This window comes from Crassostrea angulata, chromosome 2 (genome assembly GCF_025612915.1).
Source record: "Crassostrea angulata isolate pt1a10 chromosome 2, ASM2561291v2, whole genome shotgun sequence".
NCBI classification, from domain to species: Eukaryota; Metazoa; Mollusca; class Bivalvia; order Ostreida; family Ostreidae; genus Magallana; species Magallana angulata.
The window spans coordinates 57,334,166-57,360,290 of NC_069112.1; the positions used below are offsets into that span (position 1 = coordinate 57,334,166).

Genomic DNA, 26,125 nt, shown 5'->3' on the forward strand with positions numbered 1-26,125 from the left:
TTTAATTGGCACGAACAGGCTTTTGTACCAAATGGCTGTTAAGTACATATGCATAGAACGACTCGCCATGACTAAAATAGCAACTTTATATTAACGCACCACTTATATATATACAGGAAGAAGATAATGGTCATAATATATACACGTATACATAGATCAATGCATGTGCATAATACAGTCTCTTTTTGAAGGGTTCATTGAGTTAGAAAACTCGTTAGCAACATTGGTAAGTTTCTCTTATAAAATTCTTACTTGAATCAAAATGATTTTAAACAGATTTTAATCGATGAATTAGAACTTCATATTTCATTACGAAATTGAACGTAGGTTATACCACTAGTTGTTGTGTTGTAACTACACTGTCACGCTCATCTTTTATGCTAACTATTTACAAGCTTAACTGATACCGCTTATGATGGAATTCTGATGGCGTTATGTTGATTATACCAGGTACCTCATAAAACATGTTAACTTTGTTTTTGTTTTCTAAACTAAGGGTCGACATTCCATTTTAGGTCCAATTACAGTAACTTTCGATAGTGGAATGATATGATTTGGTTAGCCCTATTCATCCAACATTTTTGGACTGTAAAAACATATGGTGAGTGAATGGATTAAAATTTTTTTTTGTATTCATCTACTAATATCTACCAATATCTATGCAATAATTTTTGTTTAAACATTATTTGTCGAGTTTATATTATTGGCGGGTACAAATAACTGACAAAGTGTACAATAAGACTGGGAAACAAGCCAAGCGCTTATATTAATTCCTCTCTTTGGTGAGAGAAATAAAATGGGTAGAAATTTACATTTGCAAAAAATAAAGAATATTTATTGATATGGCTGAAATAAATAATTTCTAAACGTCAAAGAAACCTACAGGGATATTAGTTGACCATTCAACCTCCATAATAGTAATACAGTAAAACTCGGTTATAACGAAGTCCTGTAGTTACTTCGTTTTATTCATAATTCGCCATATCCGTATTACGGAATGATTATAATAAGTTAAGCGATTTGCTATATTTGTGTTTTCTTTCTGATTTTGCTGACTGCATGAGACATGAAATAAAATACCTTCTTTAGAAATCTCTAACAATTGGATGGAAAATGAATGGATTTTTGTGAATTTAAACTCATATTAAAAATTATTTTTATTGCTCTAACTTTTATATGTAAAACTATATATTAAATTTGTTATAAAAGATGTAAATGTCGTTATTATCGCCTCCACGGGACTCGAAATTAGTTTGTTATATCCGTAAATTCGGCATAGGTCGATACACACAAACAGACATTTTACGAACAATATTTCTAAACAATGTAACAAATACATTTCAGATGCTCTGATTTACTGACACGAAGTAAATACTGTATACAGGGTTATTTTCGCCCATTATTAATTCTCCCAGACACAGTATATTTAAAGAGAAATAATTTGGAACATTGAAATTTGCCCAGTCATAAATTCGCTCGCTGACAACAAGGGCGAAAGGGGCGAAAATAAAACGGGGGGGGGATATTTCCCTGTATACAGAACCACTTTTCATAAGTGACATGGCAAAACGCAATGTGATTTTCATGCAAACCCTATGTGCAGATAAATATCCCAGATATCATGATATGCATTTCCTTAAAATACTGTTATTGCAGATATGTATCAATACCCCATCAGATTATATGATACAGTATCTTAATTTCACTGAAACTAGGAAGTTTGTATAAAATCAGATAGTCATATAATTTACATCTTCTAGGTAATTTTTAATCCAGGAAGTACATTCTTGTTCAAGTGGAGTAGCATGAGTATTAAAAAGTTGGCATGTACAAGCCAGTGAATATACTTAAAATTCCCAAAGTATACACAGATAGGCATATGCACGTTTAAAGCTGTTAACATCCGGTTTTTTAAAATTGTAAATTTAAACACCCGTCTTTTCAAACTGTAAATTTAAACGCGGGACTTTTTCAATATCAATTAATATAATACTTCAATATATCTATGCTTCAAAATGTAAGGCAGCTCTGTAATCACATAACATTTTATTTTCTACTTTTGATATTGTAAATAGATTTAAAAAAGCTTTCCGTTACAATTAGTTGTTTTGAATATATATTGATTTTGTTTATTCGCATTAATGACATATTTTCTAATAGGAAGTCGAATCTTCTCCTACTGCATTAATTTTATCTCTGTGAAAGAATGGACCAACGTTAATATGTGCTATCTCGGATTTGGTCGGCATAGTAAAAACTTTGAATTATCTGATAGTTCGAGATATCGAAGTTAATGAAAGTTGGTCTATTGTTATGTTTCTAGACATGTGTATACACATTAAGTTTCCATATATGTGTATACACATATGTATATAAAGTCATATAAGTTATCGTAATTTATATTGTCGAATAAAACACGTGAAGATTTAATTATTTTATTTCATATCTAAAATAAATATAAAAAAAACATAGAATGTTCTTAAATTATCTTGTAAAGCAATACTTTTAATAAGAAAATTTGTGTTCGTCTTTGCAAGCAATTCTGATAACCGGAGGTACAATACACAAAAAATTGATAAACCGATAAGGGTATAAAAAACAAACACGGAAAATGTAATTTAACATTTCTATTCCAGCTTATCTAATCACAACTCCATATTGCATATAAAGTCATGAATACATAAGCTTTCATTTAACAGCCGGAATAAAGACTGTATTCTTCGATAGATTGTTTATCAGACATGACGTGTACTGAAGATTGAATTTTTCTAGTACAAACCCATATACCCCAAAGAGTATGTAAAGCTGCATGGTCAGGTTTTTTTTCATTCTTACAGTATCAAATAATTTTCCATCAAATCCAATAATCTTAGAAAATTATAGACTTTCGTCTTATTACAACCTCAAAATTGCACTCCCTTCAAAGTTAGAAATATTCAAAGTAAATGAAATAAAGACTGACATAAACTGAAAACGACACTTATTTACCCCATTTTTGCAAAGTGTGTTATATGGAAGAAAAAAACCCGGATATACGGTAACATTTACGAAAGTCAAATTTTTGACGTTTTACAGAAAACATAGCTCTGAATAGATCTGCCTGGCAGCGTTATCCCTTTCACGGCACACCATGGAATGCAACCTATGCTGTTGACGGACGTCGATCAGATCTCGCCCCGGCTGGAGGACAGTGTGCGATATCAGCGGATGATAAATCAATAGCAGAATGGCAGGTGGATCTAGGAAAAGTGCGGAACCTGCATCGCGTTTTTATACAATACAGGACGGACAATGTCGCTTGGGGTATTTATCGACCAACGAAGTGAAAAACAAGGGTGTTCCTATTAGATTACTTATCTGAAGATATTTATGTTGAGCATACATACATGTATTTGTTAAGTTTGAATACTTGAGACACAGAATTGGGCTGCTTGATTTATTCATCTACAAAGTACTGTAACTGAAACGTAACTTAATATTCAAAAGAAATGACATTCTTATATGGACCTATAAGGTTCCTTTTAATTGACGAATATTCACAGCCTCATCCTGTGTGATTAATGCATAAGTTTTATGATGTTTACAAAAATTAGTCACAAAAATATTGATATGCATAATGTGTGTTAGACATTTTCTATGAAACAGCAGTACGTATAAAAACGACGAATAATAAGCCTTAAAGATGGTCAAATAATCGTTGCCACTAAACTAGGTCAGATGACATCAATGGCGATGCAAGAAAATCTTCAAATCATATATTAGTGTATAAAATTGATTCTACACTCAAAATATCCCCCCGCCTCTCTATCTCTCTCTCTCTCTCTCTCTCTGTCTCTCTCTGTCTCTCTGTCTCTGTCTCTCTCTGTCTCTTTCTCTCTCTCTCTCCCCAACCGAGTTTACATAAACATACACACTTCAATTGTTCAGTCTTGACTTTGTGTATTTTTAAGACATACCTTTTTACAAATGTGTTAAACATTAACGATTCTACACTGAAATAAGTTTTTGTTCGGTGTTCTTGAACTTACAGATGAAAACAACTACTTTAAAAGTAGATTCTTGGGATTTTCAATCTATGTATCGAACACCACCCACAGAAAGGACTGGAGACTGTGTTTCAAGGACAACAAATATACCAGAGCACGGGAGATATGTCATTTACTACAACAACAGAACTCATCGTCCCTTCCCTGCTGGATATTCCACTTACGCCTTTAACGATTTGTGTGAGGTTGAAGTTTATGGTAAGATTTATAGAATCGCACTGAATATATAGAGCAGATTTTGCATTATTAAAAAGTGTACCATATAGTTTTTTTCTCATTCAATAGCTAATTAAAACGTTAACTTTAGTCAGAATTGGTAATGAATATAAGAGAATGATTTGTATATGTATCGTTTTTAATAAAACAAAAATTAAGAATAATTCATAACTTCTTCCTCTACTTTTTAACAGACCTGAACCACATCACGTAGACAGCTGTCAAGAATTTACTTCCCGATATGTTTATTATTACTTTTAAACATCGATTTTGAAACTATATATTACGTTTATGTTATATGTACTTATATGATAAAAACTACAACAATTATCAACACATTTATGGCTATATGTGACTCTGAATAGATAGAACCTGGTAAAATCATCGTGGTTAACAAAAAGAGGGCTGGGTGGTTGTGGTACTTCCTTCAATGAAAAGAACTGCTCTGTATAAAGATGTAGGAGGCCATTCAATTTTCAAAGGTTAAACTTAGGAGTTTTCTTTCCTTAATAAGAGTTTACGGCTAAAAATCGTACAGGTCTAGAATTCTAAAGTGGATATGACACCACGTAGTTTGTAGGCTTCTTTAGTCTCATTAAAAAAGAGAAATATTAACGTTATCATCTTATCTATACTACTATATTAAAAAAAATAGACTCGAATTTTTGGGCTTTAATACCGATAAATCGGAAGAGTACTGTCGTTCCTTTTATATATTTTAAACATCATTGGAACTTGAAAATTACCAATATTGTTTTCTCAATCAAGTTTCACTAATTGATAATCAAAGGAAATTCCTTTTAAATATCCGGATAACATTTGAATTATTTGGATTTATACAATCTTGCGCATGCGCATTACATTCACGCTAAATCATGGGGGCCTTTTAGTTTATGTTTCCACAATATCACATTTGCAGGCATAAACTCAGAAACGATAATACAAATACATGTAAATTTTCAGTGAAAATTTGCTATATGTTCTGTTCATCAAAGAAAATACGGGAGATAACTCTAACTCAGTGCATTTAATATAAAAAATCCCGAGAGTTCCAAACGTTAACATAGTGTGCAAATAAAAGTTTAAAGTTGGTGGAAAAGTGTTGAATGCTTCATGAATATGGATTAAATTTTTGGATGAAAGGTATTTACAGTTTCAAAATAGTTTGTTATGAATAGTTTGACTGTTACTTTCAATGCAGATTTATTAATTTCCTCCAAAATTGTTTTGAAGCAGCGATTCTGTAATTTTTATATTACATAACTCGTATATGCAACAAATATTGCAGTATGCGGTGATTTTAATTGTAAATTAAATAACTCTACAGATAGGAGTTCCAAGTTACTTAAAGAAATTTTAGCTCAATTACATGTTGTTGATATATGGAAGGATAAGCTGAATGATACAGACGGTTTTACATGGTGCGATGCTACTGACACACCAAAAAGTAGAATTGATTTCATTTTTCTAAGCAAATATTTATATTTAAAAGCTAAAAATATCTCAGTTCGTAAAATCCCCGGTACACATTCTAACGGAACGAGAATGTCAGATCATAAGGCTATACGATTTAACGTTAAATTACACGAAAATGAAAGAGGAACGGGTTATTGGAAACTTAATACATCTTTACTTGAAAAATCTGATTATAAGGAAAAAATATATGACATTATTCAAAATATAAGTAAATTAAGCGTTACTTGTATGCAAAAATGGGAACAGCTGAAACAGGAGGTTAAACGATTTTCTATTCATTATTCAATAAAAAGTCAAAAGAGTTACAAAGATCAGATTAAAAACATAGAAAAGGAAATAATCGAGATAGAATCGTTACCTTATTTAGAAATTAATATGAATAAAAAGCGAACTCTTGAAAGACAACTAAGCGATCTATACGATAGAAGAGCAAAAGGCGCTCAAATTAGGAAAAAAAGCACCAAACACAGAATACTATTTATGAACTAAAAAATAAAAATAATGACACTCTTTCTACGGATGATGACATATTAGGTGAAATGTGTAGCTTTTATGAAGAACTCTATCGCAGTAAAAATATAAGTAGTTCTGATATTGAAAACTACTTACAAAATAGTAATATCATGTGTTTATCTGAAAATGTAAAAAATACATGTGATCAATTTCCAAACTTAGAAGAGTGTAGAGATTCTGTAATGAACATGAAACATAATAAATCACCAGGGTTAGACGGATTACCAGTTGAATTCTATCAATGTTTCTGGGATAAAATATCAATACTCTTTCATAATATGCTTAAAGAAATATTCAGTTTAGACGAAATGACATTTTCACAACGACTTGCTGTATTATCTTTAATTCACAAAAAAGGAGAACGGTCACAGCTTACAAACTATAGACCAATTAGTCTCACTAATACTGATTACAAAATAATTGCCTTTATATTTGCTCGCCGTCTGCAAAAGGTTATTGATAACTATATAGGAAATGAACAAACAGCATATATAAAAGGAAGATATATTGGAAACAACGCAAGGCTTATTCTTGATATTTTCGAATATTGTGAAAATAATAATCAAAACGGTATATTACTATTCCTAGACTTTGAAAAAGCTTTCGACTCAGTTGAATGGAATTTTCTTTTTAAAACTTTGAAAAAATTTAATTTTGGACCAGATTTTATAAAATGGATAAAAATCCTTTATAAAAACCCCGTTTTCCGTTTAAAAAATAATGGATGGATTTCAAAAACATGCGTAATGAATAGAGGTATAAGACAAGGGTGTCCGATTTCTGCTATATTATATTTATTTGTTGCGGAAATTTTATCAAGTAAAATTAAAGAAAATAATTTAATACATGGATTTACCTCGAAAAATTTACAAGATGAAATAAAAAATGTACAGCACGCGGACGATATGACGGTTACTTTAGGAGATATAGAATCCATGAAACATGCTATTGGCACCATAGATAAATTTTGCAAATTAGCTGGATCAAAGATAAACCTATCAAAAACTGAATGCATATTGTTAGGAAATTTAAAAGACCAGTTCGAAAATCTAGAAGGTATTAAAGTAGCTAAACAAGCTGTAAAATGCTTAGGTATTTTTGTAGGACACGACAAAATCGAGTGTTATAATAAAAACTGGATGAAGATTTACCACGATATTGAAATTTTGTTTGAATCATGGAAAAAGAGAAAATTAACATTATTCGGTAAAGTTACTGTAGTTAATTCTCTTGCCTTACCTAAACTTATATATGTTTCTAGTATTTTAGAACTTCCCGGAAGAAATTATGTCAATGATATAAATAGAGTAATATACAATTTCATATGGAATAAAACAGACAGAATCAAACGAAATACGATGATAGGTGATATTATGGATGGCGGTATAGGCATTACCGACATAGACTCTAAATTAAAGGCTATAAAGGCAACGTGGATTGCCCGCCTAATTACAACTAATCATGTTGTAAAAAAATATATAGATAGTCTCTGTAAACCGCTGAATATCAATATAAACTATTTAATGAGCACAACAGAAATATCGACTGAAAATTATGGTATACTAAAAAACTTTCCAGAATTTTATAAGCAAGTTTTTACCTGTTTTAATCTATGTAAAGATTTTAAGCAAAATAATGACAGATCAATAAATACCGAATCGTTTTTATTACAACCAATTTGGTCGAATACTTCATTTACTTTTAAAGGTAAAACGATATGTTTTGATGAATGGATTAAAAGCGGAATACTGTATGTTAAAGATATCTTTGAAGAAAATGGTAAATTAAAAAGTACAAGAGATATATTTGATAGGTTAAACAAAAAAAGCAATTGGATCTGCGAGTATAAAATAATACAAGAAGTGTTTAAGAAATTTGAATTCATGTATGATTTTTCTAAAATCCCCTATATCAAAATGCAACAGAATGACGAAGAATACAAAACTAAATGTTTTTATTCGAAGCTTGTAAAGCTCAAATTTCAAAGTCCAATTTCAACAGGAAAGCTTGGTAGGGATTTCCAGATTCAAGATAAGGAAATTTGGAAATCAATATATTTCAACAAAATTAAAAATGTCAAAGATAAAAGTATTGCGGAATTTAATTATAAACTTCTAAACAATTTACTAAGTAATAATCTGTTAATCAGTAAGTGGAATAAAGGGGTAAATAACAAATGCAAAATATGTAGAACCGAGATAGAAAATGCACAGCATCTAATTTTTGATTGTGTAAATGTAAAACATGTTTGGCATATGGCAAGCCAATGCTTAAATTTTAATATTGTTTGGAAAAATGTCATTGTTGGCTTTTTTGTTGATGATAACGAAACAACAAAGCTTTATAATATCTTCCTCTCATTTATTGCATTCAGAATTTACAAATATAAAATGTTCTGTAGAGTCGAAAACTTAGAAGAAACAAGCCAATCGTTAAGAATGTATATTAAAGAGAATACTTTATCTTATTGTTCTGTTCTATCTTTTTTACATCAAATGAAAGAAAAGAAACTTTTTCAAAATTTTGCATTTTTACTATGAATATTCATTTATGCTATGAATATGTACTTATGCTTATATCTATTATGTATGTATATATATATTTATATACGCCCACCCTGCGAGGGAGACAGTCCCTCTGTTGTATACAAGGGTTTCTAACATGGACACAGACTTTGACTGATGGTAGGGAAACCCTTTGTTATGTGTGGGCCAAAATATAAAAAAAATCACATGTAAATTATCAATGCAAGGATTTATTTTCTCTCACTTTTTCTTGATTAACACATACATGTTTAAATGTACGTACGGTGTACATGTAACATTTTTTTCCCCATAAAATCTTGATATATATCGTATACGTTTTTTCAACATATATTGATTTTTTTCCCCTTTTTTCTGACTATCTCATATACATATACAGTGTACAATTTTAGTTTATTAAAACCTGATATATATTGTAACTCTGTTTTCACCATATGCTATTTTCTGATATGTTATTATGTACTTGTTTATAAGGAATCAATAAATGGTATTAAAAAAAAAAAAAAAAAAAAAAAAAAAAAAAAAAAAAAAAAAAAAAAAAAACCTCGTATATGGGAGGCACTGGTGAAGGCTTATCCCGAGACACAGTAAGATTATTCTAAGCAGAGTATAGTGAAATAAATAGCAATATTGTAGGCTTAAAGTGTGGTCATGTAAATGACAAAAATATACGGTATGTCGATGTATCTATTTCGTAAATGTCCTAAATATATATGCAATGTCAAACCATGCACGCACGGGTCAAAGTCTAGTTATATAGTATAATATAATAACATATAATAAACGTAACATATTGATTGTTGTATTAAGAGCATTTATGTTTCGGGACCGTCAATTTTTAGTTAGAGGAGTCGACAAATATAACCATAACCATTAAGTCGGTTTGATATGGTGAGTTCTTTGTTTCATTTTTTATAGGTTGTCTGACCTTAGGATATTACGGAGAGAAGTGCTCAACTCCTTGTCCAAAAAACTGTAAGGGTGGAGACTGTGACATTGTGGATGGAACTTGTATTAGCTGTGTTCCAGGATATACAGGATCTATTTGTAACAAAGGTACGGCTGATATTGTATAATGTTTAATTTTACTGATAAAAGTTAAGTCTCTTGGCTGTATTTGCGGCGTTGGCAAGTTAACATCTGCATATATATTTTTTATTGCTCAATATATTTATCTTTGTTTATCCAAACTTCACTTCAAAGTCTGTGGGGCTTGCTACGAAAAAGAACAATGCGACTACAAAAATGGTACTTGTCCAAATGGATGTGAAGACGGGTATAAAGGGAGACAATGCAAAACTGGTAACAATGAAATAGTACATTCAGGCTTACGTAGAATGCACATACACATGACGTTTGTTGATACAATCCAATTCTACTACAGTTATTGCTGAGATCAAAGAGATGCCGCGGACGTTATTCTCCAATATACCACGAACGTCATCAGTCAATTATCAGATCAGAAATACCTATTTGTCTCGCACTGACCATAAAATACAACTTCAAACCGTAAAAAGTTTTAAAACAATGTCAATTCCACGTGTTAGTTTCAGTCAAAACGATGTGTATTGCCTCAAATGTTTATTGTAAAGAGATCAATGCGGCTTTCCCTAGCACCTCCCTAGCACATTTTCACTGCGGGTTTTTATATAAAATATATAACGTGTAGTAGTAATAATCGTATTAAATTGCCCTAAAATATTAGGAACATGATTCAAAGATATTTTATAAATAAGTAAAGAGATTTAAAAATCCAAAGAAAAAATGCTGTCGTCTGCATGTGATTCCTATGATCGATACACATGTAAATATTACTAACATAACCACTGAATTTACACGGAACAAACGTCAAAATGACCTAGATCGTCTCTCAATAGGAGAAACGATATGTAGATATACTGGGTTGTTAGTAGAATAGAAATAAAGTTCTTGTTTTCGTGAATGTTGCAGGATAACCTCTTCGGTCTCGAAATGTTGTTAAAATATAAAAGTCTCGGCTAACGCCTCGGCTTTTATATTTTAAAACAACATTTCTCAACCTCGGAGGTTATTCTGCAACATTCACGATAACTTGTACTTTATTTCTTAAATATATTTCATTATGTTCTTACTGAATTTCATATTAAGCTAATCTTTTTTTAAACTAAGTAATCCGATTCAAAAGCCTAATGAAAATACATGCTTACATGTATATTTGAACGATTTGGACAGATAATATTTCTGCCTGTATGTAGCAATTTTCCATGACTCTGATGCTTGTTTAGTAGAGTGGGTGCTTGCAAGCACTCACGAAAGTTTTTGTCACAGGTATAGGGAGTTTTGAAGATCGCCCGTACACACCTGCTCTGCTGAATACGCAAATCGGCATACTTATGCATTTTTTTGTTCACTGAACTTGTTTGTTGAATTTTGTTTGCTAATCTAAAATTTACAGGCATATTTTGTTTGACAAAATTTCCAAAATTAAGAGGAAAAATCATTAAAATAGAAGTCATCGTAAAATTTAAAAAAAAAAAAGTTGATTGCAGGAAGTTTTATGAAATTCTTACTAAATTTTGATTGATAAAAACTGAAATATTTTTCATTCCTGTCTCCTTATGGTCAAGATCTAGTAAATGATTCCAAAGTGTCTTTTTGGTGCTAGAACCACTATTAAAGTCATAATTGATTTGAAGAATCGTTTTCCCGTACTTTACAGATTTAAAGGAATTATGTAGAAAACAATACTTTGATATTCTATATTCAATCATGGAAAAAAGTAATCCCGGTACCTATATTCGATTTGACATCATGTTGAAGAAAAGGAAAATAGCTTGTTTAGTGCCGTTTTTGGAGAGATTGTAGGCATTCTAGATATATTTCATTAGTCAGAAATGGACAAAACTCCGAGATTTGTTACTTTTATCCTTCATATTTCAAATTTTTGTCAACGATTCCAGAAATGATTCTGAGATATCCGGTGCCCGGTAAAGCTCAGACTTGTTTAATTTAAAAGTGATTAACAAAATTTGATATTCCTTTTTTTCATGTAATGTCAGTTTGCACTAACAACACGTATGGCCCTAATTGCTCTATGACATGTGGACATTGTCTCTACCTGTATGGAGAAAAATGTAACCACGTGACCGGTCAGTGTCCTCGCGGATGTGTTTCCGGCTTTCAAGGCGACCTTTGTATTGAATGTACGTACATTTCATATGTTTAATTAATGTTAACTTATTCAGTACCCGTTGTGCATGCGTAGCATTTTTTTCTTCAAACCATGAGATAAAATATGAATATCTACCTCTAAATATTTATAAGCGTTTGTCATTATTTTTACTCAGCAAGCGGTGAGTTCAGGAACACGACACTTGCATGGTCGACGTATAATGGTATGATTATTTAACAGCATTCATGTAATATAAAATGTTTTAACAATATTCCAACTTTGAATCAATTTTTTTTTCAATATTATCTGATTGCGTTAAAAGTTGAGCCATTTACTCAATTTGTTTTAATTTGGTTCATATGAAATCAAGTCAGAAATGTAACATCATTGCGTTACTAAAAATTTGTTTGCTCCATATTCCTAAAGTATTTAAAATAGATAATAGCAAATTCGATTAAACCGGAGAGAAAATTATCGATGTTACTGTTAGTATTTCTCACATTGCATATTATTCGATTAATGTTAACTTATTCAGTACCCTTTTATCATGCGTAGCATTTTTTCTCAAATCCATTTGAATAAATGTATGAAAACCGTTATATGTAAATATATTTGGGTTTGGTATTTTTCTTAAGCAAGAAATAAATTCAAGAACAAGACACTTGTACGGCCAATGAATGATGGTATGATTATTTAACAGCATACATGTAATGTAAAATGTTATAACAATATTCCATTCTAAATATTTTTTTTTTTAAATTGTACAATTATCTGATTGTGTTTGAAGTATATACATTTTCTAATTTTGTTCTTATTTAGTTCAGTTGAAATCAAATCAGAAATGTTACATGATAGCGTTAATTAAATTTTGATCACTAGAAATTCGTAGAGTATTAAAATATACGATATCAAATTTGAATTAAAAAGGAAAAATAATCATGGGTGTTGGGATTTCTCAAAACTATGTTTGAATATAAAAAAAATATAATCTAAACATATCATATAAAAGTGGCCGTTTACATGCGTGTTAGTGACAGCTGAAATTACCTAAGACTAAATTATTTCGATTAAAAAAGACCCCAAAAATATGAATCAATATGACAAAATCCATATAGTGTGATATTTCCCTTATTCTTCTTTTTTTTATCTTAAAAAGTGTATACATAGTAATAAACAACTTAACACGATATTGAATAAAACAAAAGGAAAAATAGACGTTTGATATTGGGTCCTAGTTCCTTGTGGCTCAGCCAGGAATTAGTCAGTACAATTTAAATCTTAAAATGTGAAAAAAACAACAACACAAGATAACAAATAAAAACAAATGAGTATAGGTAAACTAGAGCAGAGCTCGTGACAAAACCACGAGTAGGTCTTCCGTTATTGCTGCGAGTTGAAAATATATGTGATATGGTGACAAACGATTATAATGCCTAAACTTTCAGTTCTGCTTTTGTTATAAAAACGTGTTGTGATTAAAAGCCTTTATATAAAACGTGTTTTGAAAAAGAAAGGAAGAAAATGTTTAAGGAAAACTATTTGTCGAACACAGTTTATGTAATCGTTTCAAACATTCTTTATAAAATGAGTTGTTTAATGGCGAGTTAAATTTCCAAAGGGTAGCAAGCATTGTTATAAACAGTTGGTATTCATGATTCATTCCAGGAATTAAATTGTGTTAACTTAGTCAGTACCCTTTGGGCATGCATAGCATTTTTTTCTTCAAACCATGAGATAAACTATGAATACCTTCCTCTGAATATATATAAGCATTTGTCATTTATTTTGTTCAGCAAGCGGTGAGTTCAGGAAGACGACACTTGCATGGTCGACGTATAATGGTATGATTATTTAACAGCATTCATGTAATATAAAATGTTTTAACAATATTCCAACTCTGAATCAATTTTTTTTTTCAATATTATCTGATTGCGTTAAAAGTTGAGCCATTTACTCAATTTGTTTTAATTTAGTTCATATGAAATCAAGTCAGAAATGTAACATCATTGCGTTACTAAAAATTTGTTTGCTCCATATTCCTAAAGTATTTAAAATAGATAATAGCAAATTCGATTAAACCGGAGAGAAAATTATCGGTGTTACTGTTAGTATTTCTCACATTGCATATTATTCGATTGATGTTAACTTATTCAGTACCCTTTAATCATGCGTAGCATTTTTTCTCAAAACCATTTGAATAAATGTATGAAAACCGTTATATGTAAATATATTTGGGTTTGGTATTTTTTTTAAGCAAGAAATAAATTCAAGAACAAGACACTTGTACGGCCAATGAATGATGGTATGATTATTTAACAGCATACATGTAATGTAAAATCTGATAACAATATTCCATTCTAAATATTTTTTTTTTAAATTGTACAATTATCTGATTGTGTTTGAAGTATATACATTTACTCGTTTTGTTTTAATTTAGTTCAGTTTAAATCAAATCAGAAATGTTACATGATAGCGTAAATTAAATTTTGATCTCTAGGAATTCGTAAAGTATTTAAATAGACGATATCAAATTTGAATTAAAAAGGAATAATAATGATGGGTGTTGGGCTTTCTCAAAACTATGTTTGAATATAAAAAAAAGAATATAATCTAAACATATCATATAAAAGTGGCCGTTTACATGCTTGTTAGTGACAGCTAAAATTTGTTTTATCTTAAAAAGTGTATACATAGTAATAAACAACTTAACACGATATTTAATAAAACAAAAGGAAGAATGGACGTTTGATATTGGGTCCTAATTCCTTGTGGCTCAGCCAGGAATTAGTCAGAACAATTTAAATCTTAAAATGTAAAAAAAAAAACCAACAACACAAGATAACAAATGAAAACAAATGAGTATAGGTAAACTAGAGCAGAGCTCGTGGCGAAGCCTCGAGTAGGTCTTCCGTTATTGCTGCGAGTTGAAAATATATGTGATATGGCGACAAACGATTATAATGCCTAAACTTTCAGTTCTGCTTTTGTTATAAAAACTTTTGTGATTGAAAGCCTGTACTTAAAACGTGTTTTGAAAAAGAAAGATAGAAAATGTTTAAGGAAAACTATTTGTCGAACACAGTTTATGTAATCGTTTCAAATATTCTTTATAAAATGAGTTGTTTAATGGCGAGTTAAATTTTCAAAGGGTAGCAAGCATTGTTATAAACAGTCGGTATTCATGATTCATGTCAGGAATTGCATTTTAAAAAAAATTAACCCGCCTACAAAACACAAAACATAAGATAACTTCTTTCTTTGAATATTTCAAAGTTTTTGGAGACTGTGTGCAAGTTTACAATTGTTGCCTGCTGAGAAAATTTACAGACCCTGAAACGTACAACTTCTCAAAAAAAAAAAACGTACGACTTACGCGCGAGAAACGTATTGTGTAAACCGTTTAGCGTTTTGTGTTAATCGTGAAGCATTTCGTGTAAACCATTTAGCGTTTCAGGCAAAACCTGCAGAGTTTCATGCAAAGCCTGTAAATCGTTTTGAGCAAAGCGTGCGAGAACCGTGTGAAACGTTCATCAGATTTCATTCGGAACTCTCTGACAATTTAATTGTTTCAAAATGGCACCCGTGTTTTACATTACTTTAAACTGTTTGTGATTTGCAAAACTCTTTTCTAAGTATTCTCATGAAAAAATAATCCATAGTCTGTCCCAGGTTCTCGATTCCGGGATATTTTGACAGATTTTATTAAATGTCAGAGCATTTTTTAGTAAAATGAATAGAATTCGACGCTAACAAAAAATTTCCAAACAAAATAACAAGTAACTGACCGCATAAATATTCCTTTAGTTATGTATGAGCCGATTTTCAAAGTCTACGGGACTTTACAATGTTAATTTCGGCCATTGCTGCCAAGCGTCCGAGGGAGTAGTTATTATTTTTCAATCGCTTTAAAATAAATCGAAAAAAATGAAACATATTGTTTTATTTAATCTGTGCAAATATAAATGATAATTTAGCTATTTAGCGAGACTGTAAGTTATCCTTTCGTAAATTCTAAGTCAGGAAAACATAAATCAGAGTGTGATGCAGTACAACCAATGATGACCTATATATCGATACGTTTAAGTTGCGATGCGCTGACATTTTAAGCATGATAAGTGACTGCTGGGACTGTGAATGTTGCAATGACAGCGTAACTGGAAACCTTTTGACAAAGGTATTCTCCTCCTAATAAGTAAATGCGATCAAGTGCATACTAATGATCTGACGCACCGTGGTCAGTAGAAGCGTTTTATTTAGATTTCTTACCCGGCATCGACAGGCTCATCACTGGACTTAATAACACATTTCTCCATGAACATAAATAAACATACGTTATCTATTTAATGCATGTACTTTAACCAATTTCTATAGAATTTCCGTTATGATACACCGATCGAAATGATGAAATGATCACAGACTTGGACACAAGTCATCAGGGGTGTTTAAACAACATATTGCATTATTGTGTATCATTACCGAGAATCCAGACCTGTGGACGTATGTGTGTATATACAAGTACACGTGTGTCTGTCACCTCATTGTTCCCAGTCTCGCTACCGTGCACTGCAAAATGTCAAGAAGGGCTGTATACAGTATATAGCTAATATGTAATCACTGACCGACCATTCAGATCTGAGGAAGTGTGTGTATATATACATGTACACGTGTGTCTATCATCTCTTTTTTCCTATCTCGTTATACCGTGCACTGCAAATTGTCAAGAAGGGCTGTGTACAGTAGCTATTATATAATCACTGACCGAGTGAAAAAAATTTCAACATCCTCTCCTTTGAAAACAGAAGCTTCAATCAGCTAGTTGTTAATCATGTGTCAAGTTTTTTGATTAATTGATGTAGTGTAGAATAAAACATTGATGAATTTAAAATCAATTTGACAGCTCTAAGTCTAATCTAAATAATTAGGATTGCATGTTTACTTATTAGTTAATTCCCGGGTAAACTATTTGTTACTTTCAATTAAAAATCAATGCAATCTCTCTCTCTCTCTCTCTCTCTCTCTCTCTCTCTCTCTCTCTCTCTCTCTCTCAGTATCTATATAAACTCCTTGGCTACATTTACATATAGAAAACACTAGTTCTACATTTACATGTATGTTGTGTATGTTATGAACAGGGCAACAGAATGAAAAAGAATAGGTAATGAAATTAAGATTGCATGTTTACTTATTAGGAAATTAATTCACGAGTAAACTATACATTTCATGAATTTAATTCAAAATCAATGCAAACTCGCTCTCTCTCTCTCTCTCTCTCTCTCTCTCTCTCTCTCTCTCTCTCTCTCTCTCTCTCTCTCTCTCTCTCTCTCTCTCTCTCTCTCTCTCTCTCTCTCTCTCTCTCTCTCTTAGTATCTTAATAACCTCCTACATGTATAGAAAATACATTTACATGTTCTGACCTTGGCGGCAGATTTCTGTTCACTGGCAATTAATTAACACTTTGCAGAGATATGAAAATTAGATTTTAGAAATTAATGAAATTGATAATGAGAATAAATCATCAGCTGAAATTCAATTCAAGAGTCTAATAAGCCGGTCAGAAACATACAAACATACTAAAATAATTTCTTAGGCAATCTTATATAAGCTATTGAAGCTTTATTTTGCTATTCACGGGAAATCATGAAGATATAACGAAGAACTTGGTTTTAAAAAAAGAAGAAAGGTGTACTCTATCGTTACATACCTGCTTATAAATTCTACATTCTGACTGATTTATTGGTTTTAGCGCGCACCTATATGTTTAGATATATACAAAATTAAAAACCATGTGCCGGGCTTTATCTTAGTGTCTATTGTATTGTTTATTACCAAGAATTATGTGATTCATAGATTTAAAATATTCATATGTAAAGCGTACATATATCTGTAGACAATTCAAAAAAATAAATAATTTACTCTATGTTGTATTTTTTATGTCTGTTTTTCAAACATAGCGATGTTCCCAAGCTCTAAAGGAATACATGCCCTAAGGCCTTTCACACCTGATTTAAAAAATAATCCCCGCCCTCACCTGCGGTTTACCACCCGGTGAATCTCAAATCTTTAGTTGTAAGCAAGATTATTCAAGGTATCACACCGGTAATCGGCCAATCAAAATGAACTTAGTCAATTGTAGTTCCATATATACTTCAGAATTATTTTTTTCCTTGACTGCATTTTTACATTTTCCTTTACTCAGTTTTAAAATTTTTTGTACCACTGAGTAGGATATTTCATGTATTTTGTTAGGTGATGATTTTTTTTTCACAGGAACTACTTCTTTCAGGGCTCATGCAGCAGCTTCCTGGGGAGTGTGCAGTCTGTTTACATACAAATGGAAAACACGTGGTTTTGAGGGTAGACCTGTTTGGAGCTAGATATTTTGAGAAAATGCAGTATCGCTTGCCCTTTTTATGGTGTTAGCTGATGAGATAGGTAACAAATAACATTTCCTCCGAATATTTTGTCATGAAAAATACAAACTGATTTTTAAGAATTTTTTCCCCTCTATAGTGTTATATAGTGAAAACAATTACCGGTGTGATACCTTGAAGGGCTGTGTGTCAAATTGAAAAAATGCATGCAGGGGCCAGTTTTCAGTATTTTATGTCAAATCTTGTTAACAGAAATTAGTTTCTGTAGTCTGAAGATAGAAAAATGCTTTTAAAATTTTGTAATGAAAAAAATATAAAAAATGATGATTTTTGGTGTGGAAAACATGTAATTTTTAATATATAATAATAAAACCCTTTAAAAATGGATGATTTGTAGTCACTGGAGCTTAGAATATTGGTTTCTGTGTTCTAGATGCTGTAAAAGTGTGCAGATCAGTTGTCGCAGTCATATTTGATGCCCTCAGACTTTGTCGTAAGAGCACGCAGCGACTAGTTTTTCATCGAATGACCAATTTTGAGTTTACGTGCAAGTCTCAGAATTAAGCGACAAGTGCGAAACATTGCGAAGAAGAACATGAACAGTCTATCGAAGGATTATTTTGACAAAAACTTTAATTTCTTTGATTTCTGCTCACCTTATGTGAGTTTTAATTTCATTTCCTTCATAGTCCTGATTGAAGGAATTAAGGGATTTGGGCAAATATGTGCTATGTTTATGTTTATTTTACACTGAATTACCCATTTGTATTAGTTTAAGGCAAAAACATGCTTTAACACCATTTACAAGATCACACAGATGCATATTTTGTGTAGAAAAGAGGTTTCATGCATTTAGTTGAGAAGGTCATTATGAGTCAAGTATATATAATATCATCATGATTGAATCTAGGAGCTTTTCATGGTTTTCATCCTTAAAAACTGATGAATTTCAGTTTACCAGAAAATGTTTTTATGCATTATAGCCAGAAAATCAGTTTCTTCCCACATTTTAAGGGGAGTTCCTTATTTACAAAATACAAATACTGATATTTATGTTTGAATGACCTAAGATATTGAAACATTAGTCATTGTTAAAATGTTTAGAAGGAGATATTAATATTTTTTATATGGTAACCTCAGCACACCTGTCCTATTCTAAGTAATGACAATCAAAATTTGAATGAAATCATATCATGTAACATGTATGGGTACAATATAGATGCCCCACCCTTATCCACAACTATGGGGGTTGGTATGATTCTTCTTTTAGTATTGTATAAGGCATGCACTTATGTGATTTCTCTTGTAAATATGCATCAGAAATGCATTGCCTTATTGAATTACTTCATGTATATGCTTATTGCTCTTGCTGTAAATTATCTAACATGTGTCAATCATCATTGATCAGTAATTCTCTTCAAATTCTATAGGGATGGCCTGATGAGGGGTATAATTAAGTGTGTCCAATTGAAATTTCATGGCTACTTTTGCTCTACAGATAGAATGTTACATAAATCACAGAATGAAGTTGCATCCCAGTTGTTTCTTTTACATTTCTTATCATCAAAGCAAGATTTATGGTTGTCAGAGCAGATCTGAGCTCCATTACATGCTGATATCATTTGGGCTGTCCTGTGTTACCATGCTGCTTTTAGATAAAAGTGAGTATGGCAGTGTGTAGACAAGTAAACAGGCTTTACCTGATATATAAATTTACCAGATACAGATTTTATTTTTGACCTGATAATTCACAAAATTGTTATGAAATGTGTGAACAATAGGGGTAAATTTCTTCTTTGTTATGCAATGATTGCATAATGAAGTGACTCTAATGGAATATTTTTATTTTGATGTAAAGAAAAATGTATATGCTCTGATTTGGTACCAAGATGATTTTGTATCTTGTTGTTTTAAGGATGAAAATTGGCTTCAGGTCATGCATGGTGTGAGGCTCCAAATGTGTTTCATCTGTGCTATTTTCTTCAGTCTGAGTAAGGGAGATAAATCCTCAATAGCTAATGAAATATTGGGAGCTTGGGGACAGGGTTTTAGGGATTTGGTGACAGTTGATTGGGAATTCCCAGGTGCAAATTTGAAAGGGATCTGACATCTTTAGAGTCTCTTCAAGGTATCACACCGGTAATCGGCCAATCAAAATGAACTTAGTCAATTGTAGTTCCATATATACTTCAGAATTATTTTTTTCCTTGACTGCATTTTTACATTTTCCTTTACTCAGTTTTAAAATTTTTTGTACCACTGAGTAGGATATTTCATGTATTTTGTTAGGTGATGATTTTTTTTTCACAGGAACTACTTCTTTCAGGGCTCATGCAGCAGCTTCCTGGGGAGTGTGCAGTCTGTTTACATACAAATGGAAAACACGTGGTTTTGAGGGTAGACCTGTTTGGAGCTAGATATTTTGAGAAAATGCAGTATCGCTTGCCCTTTTTATGGTGTTAGCTGATGAGATAGGTAACAAATAACATTTCCTCCGAATATTTTGTCATGAAAAATACAAACTGATTTTTAAGAATTTTTTCCCCTCTATAGTGTTATATAGTGAAAACAATTACCGGTGTGATACCTTGAAGGGCTGTGTGTCAAATTGAAAAAATGCATGCAGGGGCCAGTTTTCAGTATTTTATGTCAAATCTTGTTAACAGAAATTAGTTTCTGTAGTCTGAAGATAGAAAAATGCTTTTAAAATTTTGTAATGAAAAAAATATAAAAAATGATGATTTTTGGTGTGGAAAACATGTAATTTTTAATATATAATAATAAAACCCTTTAAAAATGGATGATTTGTAGTCACTGGAGCTTAGAATATTGGTTTCTGTGTTCTAGATGCTGTAAAAGTGTGCAGATCAGTTGTCGCAGTCATATTTGATGCCCTCAGACTTTGTCGTAAGAGCACGCAGCGACTAGTTTTTCATCGAATGACCAATTTTGAGTTTACGTGCAAGTCTCAGAATTAAGCGACAAGTGCGAAACATTGCGAAGAAGAACATGAACAGTCTATCGAAGGATTATTTTGACAAAAACTTTAATTTCTTTGATTTCTGCTCACCTTATGTGAGTTTTAATTTCATTTCCTTCATAGTCCTGATTGAAGGAATTAAGGGATTTGGGCAAATATGTGCTATGTTTATGTTTATTTTACACTGAATTACCCATTTGTATTAGTTTAAGGCAAAAACATGCTTTAACACCATTTACAAGATCACACAGATGCATATTTTGTGTAGAAAAGAGGTTTCATGCATTTAGTTGAGAAGGTCATTATGAGTCAAGTATATATAATATCATCATGATTGAATCTAGGAGCTTTTCATGGTTTTCATCCTTAAAAACTGATGAATTTCAGTTTACCAGAAAATGTTTTTATGCATTATAGCCAGAAAATCAGTTTCTTCCCACATTTTAAGGGGAGTTCCTTATTTACAAAATACAAATACTGATATTTATGTTTGAATGACCTAAGATATTGAAACATTAGTCATTGTTAAAATGTTTAGAAGGAGATATTAATATTTTTTATATGGTAACCTCAGCACACCTGTCCTATTCTAAGTAATGACAATCAAAATTTGAATGAAATCATATCATGTAACATGTATGGGTACAATATAGATGCCCCACCCTTATCCACAACTATGGGGGTTGGTATGATTCTTCTTTTAGTATTGTATAAGGCATGCACTTATGTGATTTCTCTTGTAAATATGCATCAGAAATGCATTGCCTTATTGAATTACTTCATGTATATGCTTATTGCTCTTGCTGTAAATTATCTAACATGTGTCAATCATCATTGATCAGTAATTCTCTTCAAATTCTATAGGGATGGCCTGATGAGGGGTATAATTAAGTGTGTCCAATTGAAATTTCATGGCTACTTTTGCTCTACAGATAGAATGTTACATAAATCACAGAATGAAGTTGCATCCCAGTTGTTTCTTTTACATTTCTTATCATCAAAGCAAGATTTATGGTTGTCAGAGCAGATCTGAGCTCCATTACATGCTGATATCATTTGGGCTGTCCTGTGTTACCATGCTGCTTTTAGATAAAAGTGAGTATGGCAGTGTGTAGACAAGTAAACAGGCTTTACCTGATATATAAATTTACCAGATACAGATTTTATTTTTGACCTGATAATTCACAAAATTGTTATGAAATGTGTGAACAATAGGGGTAAATTTCTTCTTTGTTATGCAATGATTGCATAATGAAGTGACTCTAATGGAATATTTTTATTTTGATGTAAAGAAAAATGTATATGCTCTGATTTGGTACCAAGATGATTTTGTATCTTGTTGTTTTAAGGATGAAAATTGGCTTCAGGTCATGCATGGTGTGAGGCTCCAAATGTGTTTCATCTGTGCTATTTTCTTCAGTCTGAGTAAGGGAGATAAATCCTCAATAGCTAATGAAATATTGGGAGCTTGGGGACAGGGTTTTAGGGATTTGGTGACAGTTGATTGGGAATTCCCAGGTGCAAATTTGAAAGGGATCTGACATCTTTAGAGTCTCTTCAAGGTATCACACCGGTAATCGGCCAATCAAAATGAACTTAGTCAATTGTAGTTCCATATATACTTCAGAATTATTTTTTTCCTTGACTGCATTTTTACATTTTCCTTTACTCAGTTTTAAAATTTTTTGTACCACTGAGTAGGATATTTCATGTATTTTGTTAGGTGATGATTTTTTTTTCACAGGAACTACTTCTTTCAGGGCTCATGCAGCAGCTTCCTGGGGAGTGTGCAGTCTGTTTACATACAAATGGAAAACACGTGGTTTTGAGGGTAGACCTGTTTGGAGCTAGATATTTTGAGAAAATGCAGTATCGCTTGCCCTTTTTATGGTGTTAGCTGATGAGATAGGTAACAAATAACATTTCCTCCGAATATTTTGTCATGAAAAATACAAACTGATTTTTAAGAATTTTTTCCCCTCTATAGTGTTATATAGTGAAAACAATTACCGGTGTGATACCTTGAAGTATCAATAAATTATTAACTAAAACACGCCATTTCTAAAATTACGATAACAGTGTGTCTTGTGATTCGGGGCTGTTAAGTGCAAATATTGACTTATAGCTCAAAATATAACATATGTGATTTCAATAGTTGAATAAAGAATATAACATTGAAAAAAAAACAGTCAAAAGTCGTACAGGGGATGTCAGGGGCATGCACAGGGGTATACAGTGGCTTACAGGGGATGAAAGGGGCGTACAGGGGGTGACAGGGGCTTTCAGTGGCACAGAGGGGATGTGTACAGGGGTGCACAGGGGATGACAGGGTAAACAGGGGCTCTGTACAGTGGCACACAGGGGGTGTACAGGGGACGACAGTGAAAACACAAAGGGTGACAGGGGAAGACAGGGGATTTTCATACGGACAGGGTTTTTTAGAGCCAGTAGTGTAATTGCTCTAGGACATGTGGACATTGTCTCTACCTGTATTGAGAAAAATGTAACCACGTGACCGGTCAGTTTCCTCGCCGATGTGTTTCCAGTTTTCAAGGAGACCTTTGTATTGAATGTACATACATTGCATATTATTCGATTTATGTTAACTGATTCAGTACCCTTTGTGCATGCGTGGCATTTTTCTCCAAAATCATGAGAAAAATGTATGAATACCTGAATATGTAAACATTTTTTACTTTGGTCATTTGTTGTTTATTTCCAGCAAGAGATAAATTCAAGAACAAGACACTCGTACGGCCAATGAATGATGGTATGATTATTTAACAGCATACATGTAATGTAAAATGTTATAATAATATTCCATTCTAAATATTTTTTTTTAAAAATTGTACAATTATCTGGTTGTGTAAAGTATATACAATTACTCGTTTTGTTTTAATTTAGTTCAGTTGAAATAAAATCAGAAATGTTACATGATAGCGTTGATTAAATTTTGATCTCTAGAAATTCTTTAAGTATTTAAATAGACAATGAAAAATTTGAATTAAAAGGACAAATAATCATTGGTGTTTGGATTTCTCAAAACTACGTTTGAATATGAGAAAGGAATATAATCTAAACACATCAGATAAAAGTGATCGTGTACATGCTTGTTAGGGACAGCTGAAATTACAAAAGACTAAAATTATTTTGACCAAAAAATATGAAATCAATATGACGAAATCTATGTAACGTAGTATTTCCCTTCTTTTTTTTATCTTAAAAAGTGTAAACAAAGTAATAAACAACTCAATACGATATTGAATAAAACAAAAGGAAGAATGGACAATTGCTATCGGGTCCTAGTTCCTTGTGGCTCCGCAAGGAATTAATCAAAGCAACTTACATCTAAAAATGTAAAAAAAACAAAATAACACAATCTAACAAACAAATAAACAAAAAGAAATGAGTATAGGTAAAAAGGAAAGGAAATATTGCCCCCCCCCCCCCCTTAAAAATGATGTAACTGCATAAATTAGAGAAACCTGTTCATGTATATGATACTCTTTTGCAGCTTATGGTCCACCTGTTTTGCAAACTACAGTTCAAGATCCTTTTTATTCCATTATCATCGTTGTTATATTGTTTTCAGCCAGTGCTCTTACTAACTTCATGTACGTTACTTATTAGTACTCGAATTATTTTTCACTCGATCGTGATCGTATTTACTTGTAACATTTGAAAATACGTCATGTCAGTTTACTAAACTTTCAGATCCAGACAGGTACTTGCAAGATGGCGCAATCGAGGAGAAAAGGTAGACGAATCTGTAGAAAACTCGAGCACTATTGTGAACAGTATTTATATTCCAGAAAATGGATTTTCTGCTTACCAAGAAATCGAGCATGCTGACCAAAAAGTAAACTATAATGTATATACTTCATTAGCATAGAACCCGAATGAAAACTACGTTGTTTTAAAGATATATATTATGTGAAAATTCGAATCATTTTTTAAAAATGACGAAATATTTTTTTTTTTAAATGTCTTACTCTTACCCTTGACACGGCCAAATGAACATATTAGTATACTGGGATCTGTTAAAATGTTGAAAAAAAAACAGCATCCCATTTTTTAAAAGCATTTGAATGCTATATTCGCCTTTTGTTTTTGTAATATATTTTGTGTGATATTTTTGTGGGTTTTTTTTTTATTTGTTTATTGCTTTTGCTTAATGTTTGTTTTTGTTTCTTTTTATTTTTCTTATTTTTTCAGGGTTTTCACATAAACGTTACGTCTATTTCTTGTTGATTGTTGATTAAATTTTTTCATTCATAAATAAAAAATGTAAAAATGTTTTGAATGCCTTGTTTAATACTAGACTCTTATTTAATCAGTCTTAACATGAGTTGTAGTTTTAGCTTATCTCCTACCAAATAAATGAATTACAGTAATCCTTGAAGTCACTTTGACGCAACTGAAGCTCCAAATTTTTGAAATTTATTTTTATATTTTTAAGGTTTAGATTTATGAGTGTCGTTGATGCTTTCTAACATTTCAAAGCTCAAGTCTTGTTATTGTTTACATATGTGTTATATCGGTAGAAGTTTAAATTAAATGATATGCTGATGGTATTATTCTATGGTATACTGATATTCATTTGAATGGGAGAAAAATAAAGTAGTCTAGACGAAACATCTCTTAAATTGCTTTTTACTCTGATATATCTTCAAACAACACAAAATGTGAAACTCTAAGACCTTTTGACGAAAATTTACACTCGAATAACCAAAGCAATGTTTGTTGCAGATTGTTTTCTGAGAAAAAAGTTAGATAATTAAATAGCTGAAAAAATTATTAAGCGAAATTGATACGGAGCGGAAATAACC

At 31.6% G+C, this 26,125-nt stretch overlaps 1 pseudogene; it reads left to right on the forward strand.

The window, feature by feature from the left end:
* Positions 1 to 165: 165 nt before the first annotated feature.
* Positions 166 to 25,188, forward strand: LOC128172593 (uncharacterized; annotated as a pseudogene).
* The last annotated feature ends 937 nt before the right edge of the window (positions 25,189 to 26,125 follow it).